Below are 5,000 nucleotides of genomic sequence, written 5' to 3'. Positions count from 1 at the left end.
ACCTCTAACTTTCGTTCTTGATTAATGAAAACATACTTGGCAAATGCTTTCGCTTCTGTTCGTCTTGCGACGATCCAAGAATTTCACCTCTAACGTCGCAATACGAATGCCCCCGCCTGTCCCTATTAATCATTACCTCGGGTTCCGAAAACCAACAAAATAGAACCGAGGTCCTATTCCATTATTCCATGCACACAGTATTCAGGCGGGCTTGCCTGCTTTAAGCACTCTAATTTGTTCAAAGTAAACGTGCCGGCCCACCGAGACACTCAATAAAGAGCACCCTGGTAGGATTTCAACGGGGTCCGCCTCGGGACGCACGAGCACGCACGAGGCGGTCGCACGCCTTCGGCTCGCCCCACCGGCAGGACGTCCCACGATACATGCCAGTTAAACACCGACGGGCGGTGAACCAACAGCGTGGGACACAAATCCAACTACGAGCTTTTTAACCGCAACAACTTTAATATACGCTATTGGAGCTGGAATTACCGCGGCTGCTGGCACCAGACTTGCCCTCCAATAGATACTCGTTAAAGGATTTAAAGTGTACTCATTCCGATTACGGGGCCTCGGATGAGTCCCGTATCGTTATTTTTCGTCACTACCTCCCCGTGCCGGGAGTGGGTAATTTGCGCGCCTGCTGCCTTCCTTGGATGTGGTAGCCGTTTCTCAGGCTCCCTCTCCGGAATCGAACCCTGATTCCCCGTTACCCGTTACAACCATGGTAGGCGCAGAACCTACCATCGACAGTTGATAAGGCAGACATTTGAAAGATGCGTCGCCGGTACGAAGACCGTGCGATCAGCCCAAAGTTATTCAGAGTCACCAAGGCAAACGGACCGGACGAGCCGACCGATTGGTTTTGATCTAATAAAAGCGTCCCTTCCATCTCTGGTCGGGACTCTGTTTGCATGTATTAGCTCTAGAATTACCACAGTTATCCAAGTAACGTGGGTACGATCTAAGGAACCATAACTGATTTAATGAGCCATTCGCGGTTTCACCTTAATGCGGCTTGTACTGAGACATGCATGGCTTAATCTTTGAGACAAGCATATGACTACTGGCAGGATCAACCAGGGAGCTGCGTCAACTAGAGCTGAGCAGCCGGCCGCCCGGGAGTGTGTCCCGGGGGCCCGCGCGAACACGCAAGCGTCCGCTCAATTATTCTGCAAACAGGAGGAGGCTGGGCTCCCCTGCACGATACACCTCGAAACCCTCTCAGGTCCCGGCGGCGCGCAGCGCCGTCCTAAGTACTTGGTCGGGTTCGAGAGAGGCGCAATCGCCCGGAGATAGGCGAGTAGACGCTTTCAGTGCGACCACCCGTGCTCCCAACTGAGCTTGCCGCTGCCGACAGAGGCCCGGGAGCGTGCTGTCGTGGTGTTGCCGGCGGGAGACAACACGCGGCCACAAACAGTGACCGGGCAGCTCCAACGCCAGCGCCACAGAGGGGCAGAGCCCCACTTGGGTGCCAAAGCGAACTCTCCCAGCACAGCGCACGCGCCAACACATCCGCACAGCTGCGATACAAACCACCTGCGAGAACCGCGGGGGCGACCGAGCAGCAGACGGCGTCGCGGCGCCGAGTGCCGGGCGGCGGCGCATCCTCAACGCACACAGTCCTCAATCGGACCAGCACACTGCAGATGTCCACCGCGCTTCGCACCGGGCCCGGGAGGACCCACTTTGGCCGCACGGCGCCGCGCGCTGGGTGCGCCGGCACGCAGATGCGCCGCCTGCCGCCTCCGTCAGCCGGCGCGCCTGCCACTGGGCGCCCCCACCAGCCGGCTGCCGCGCGTGCGCCCACGCAGCGCGCGGCCAGCACGCCGGGCGCCCCCCCCTCACCGGCCGGGGACGGTCCCACCCAGCCACCGCCGCGTATCGCTTCATACCCACATGCCCACTCACGTTCGTGGGTATGACGGGTGTCGCTGAAGCAACCGGTTAATACCTGTACCGATCGTCGATATCAACGATTCACCTCCAGCGCGAACAACCGCGCAACAACGGATTTCCAGTTCATTTGCGTAACTTGGGCAGCAAACGTAGACATCCATCTACATTTGCGACTTCTACGAGTCTTGCATGCCTGGATGTTGTGTGTCACGACGCACTCCATCAGCATACATACACGCTGCGACGTGTGCACGAAAGAACACGTGGAAGGTGGCCAGCGTACGTATGCGAATGCCATTGCACAGCTGCGAAGCGCATTCAACACGCGAACTCCTGACCGACGAGCTAGAGGTGACAGGAGGGGAGGGGGGGGGGGGGGGGCGGGGGCGATATACGTCCTATTGCAGTACACAATACAGTGGATAGCGGGACCATGTGGAAAGTAAGCAACACTCGCAAGATGTGAGGGTACGCACCGTAAAATGAATCAATACGCAGAACACCACAGTGTGCGCGAAGTGAACTATGTTGAGATGGTTGCAATTAGGCAACGCTACACGAATTCCTAGATTCATATAACTAACAATTACAGGGCAGGTTAAGGCGCAACGTGGGTTAGGTTAGGGCGCAACGTGGGTTAGGTTAGGGCGCAACGTGGGTTAGGTTTGGGCGCAACGTGGGTTAGGTTAGGGCGCAACGTGGGTTAGGTTAGGGCGCAACGTGGGTTAGGTTAGGGCCCAACGTAGGTTAGGTTAGGGCGCAACGTAGGTTAGGTTAGGGCGCAACGTAGGTTAGGTTAGGGCGCAACGTAGGTTAGGTTAGGGCGCAACGTAGGTTAGGTTAGGGCGCAACGTAGGTTAGGTTAGGGCGCAACGTAGGTTAGGTTAGGGCGCAACGTGGGTTAGGTTAGGGCGCAACGTGGGTTAGGTTTGGGCGCAACGTGGGTTAGGTTAGGGCGCAACGTGGGTTAGGTTAGGGCGCAACGTGGGTTAGGTTAGGGCCCAACGTAGGTTAGGTTAGGGCGCAACGTAGGTTAGGTTAGGGCGCAACGTAGGTTAGGTTAGGGCGCAACGTAGGTTAGGTTAGGGCGCAACGTAGGTTAGGTTAGGGCGCAACGTAGGTTAGGTTAGGGCGCAACGTGGGTTAGGTTAGGGCGCAACGTGGGTTAGGTTAAGGCGCAACGTGGGTTAGGTTAGGGCGCAACGTGGGTTAGGTTAGGGCGCAACTTGGGTTAGGTTAAGGCGCAACTTGGGTTAGGTTAAGGCGCAACTTGGGTTAGGTTAAGGCGCAACTTGGGTTAGGTTAAGGCGCAACTTGGGTTAGGTTAAGGCGCAACTTGGGTTAGGTTAAGGCGCAACTTGGGTTAGGTTAAGGCGCAACTTGGGTTAGGTTAAGGCGCAACTTGGGTTAGGTTAAGGCGCAACTTGGGTTAGGTTAAGGCAGAAGTTGGGTTAGGTTAAGGCAGAAGTTGGGTTAGGTTAAGGCAGAAGTTGGGTTAGGTTAAGGCAGAAGTTGGGTTAGGTTAAGGCGCAACTTGGGTTAGGTTAAGGCGCAACTTGGGTTAGGTTAAGGCGCAACTTGGGTTAGGTTAAGGCGCAACTTGGGTTAGGTTAAGGCGCAACTTGGGTTAGGTTAAGGCGCAACTTGGGTTAGGTTAAGGCGCAACTTGGGTTAGGTTAAGGCGCAACTTGGGTTAGGTTAAGGCGCAACTTGGGTTAGGTTAAGGCAGAAGTTGGGTTAGGTTAAGGCAGAAGTTGGGTTAGGTTAAGGCAGAAGTTGGGTTAGGTTAAGGCAGAAGTTGGGTTAGGTTAAGGCAGAAGTTGGGTTAGGTTAAGGCAGAAGTTGGGTTAGGTTAAGGCAGAAGTTGGGTTAGGTTAAGGCAGAAGTTGGGTTAGGTTAAGGCAGAAGTTGGGTTAAGGGATGGTGTGTGTGGGGGGGGGGGTGGGGTGGCGAGGTTCGTTGATAGTGATGGTAGTAAGTGGACGCCTGAGGCACTATCAGATATGTCACGTCAGTTGCACTTGTGGCTCATGGCAGGTGGCGCGCCCGTTCTGTGTTTGTGGCAAAGGAGTGGCACACCTGTGTCTTTCATTCCTGCCATTGTTTATGTGCTGTGAGATGCGGCAGTGTGGTGCTGTTGGGTGCACCCCTGTGTAGGACATGTGTGGGTGTTGGTGGCGTATCTGAGCAATGGTGGTTGTAGGAAGAGTGGGATATTCAGTTTTCTGGTTCGACGTCCCGGTCTGGTTATCATAGTGTGGATGGTGTACTGTGGCCGAGAGGATGCACTGGATGTTGTTCCATGCTGGTACTTAGATGTTGTGTCTGCGTCTGTTACAGGCATAGACTAGTGGGTGATGGAGTGTGTGGGTGACGTGTGGTTGACATTGTGTGCACAGACGTTCAGCATGTATAGGGACAGTTGTATGTGTTATCTATATTCCGATGACTGCGCGTATTACTAAGCACCGCCGCGTATAAGCTTAATGTATGTATAGTCAATGCCTGTTCTATCTCTGTACAGTAGTAGCGGTGCGACTGCACTAGCTAGCTACACCTCGCGGCATCGTCCCCCGGTGTATGGCATATGATTATAAACATTCTGTCTATTAGTCAAAACCGGTGGTGTGACTACGTCACATGTTTGAGGTGGGGGGACGCAACACCGTGCCGGTGGGTCAGGGCTGCGAAACACTTTCCCCACACTGGGGGCTCGGACCCTCATTACTCGTCCCAGTAATATATTGCGGAGCGCACATAGCCATTGCCCAGAGTCTTTGCGACTGCGAGTGCAACGCCCACGGGGACCGACGTGGATGGGGCGGCCCATAGCTGATCGCTCAGCATCGGAATCCGTACAGTGAGCGACGCGGTCGCGCACAGACTTAGAGCACGTTTAGGGACAGCGGGAATGTCGAATATTGGATAAAACTCTTCATGAAACGCAAGATATAGGTGTGGATTGCAACTTACGAGTGCGGGAAACGTCCGCCGTTCATCCGCTGGACTTGCGATTTTGGTGGGTGGGGTGGGGCACGTACGGGTGCGGGTGGCGTGATTGTCGGTCGACGACTTCGTGGTGGACAGAGGATGCCGTCTTT

The 5,000-nt window shown here is 55.1% G+C and overlaps 1 non-coding gene across 1 annotated transcript in view; it reads right to left on the bottom strand.

Moving 5' to 3' along the window:
• LOC126222413 (small subunit ribosomal RNA) overlaps positions 1 to 1,086 on the bottom strand; it is a 1,909-nt gene extending 823 nt beyond the window's left edge. Inside the window, exon 1 of the ribosomal RNA XR_007543322.1 lies at positions 1 to 1,086. This exon is cut by the window's left edge and continues 823 nt beyond it. This is a non-coding gene — a ribosomal RNA (small subunit ribosomal RNA).
• Between the last annotated feature and the right edge of the window lie 3,914 nt (positions 1,087 to 5,000).

This window comes from Schistocerca nitens, unplaced genomic scaffold (assembly GCF_023898315.1).
Source record: "Schistocerca nitens isolate TAMUIC-IGC-003100 unplaced genomic scaffold, iqSchNite1.1 HiC_scaffold_229, whole genome shotgun sequence".
Lineage (NCBI taxonomy): Eukaryota > Metazoa > Arthropoda > Insecta > Orthoptera > Acrididae > Schistocerca > Schistocerca nitens.
Note: the sequence above shows the minus strand (reverse complement) of the source record. Positions and strands in the feature narration are given on the sequence as shown.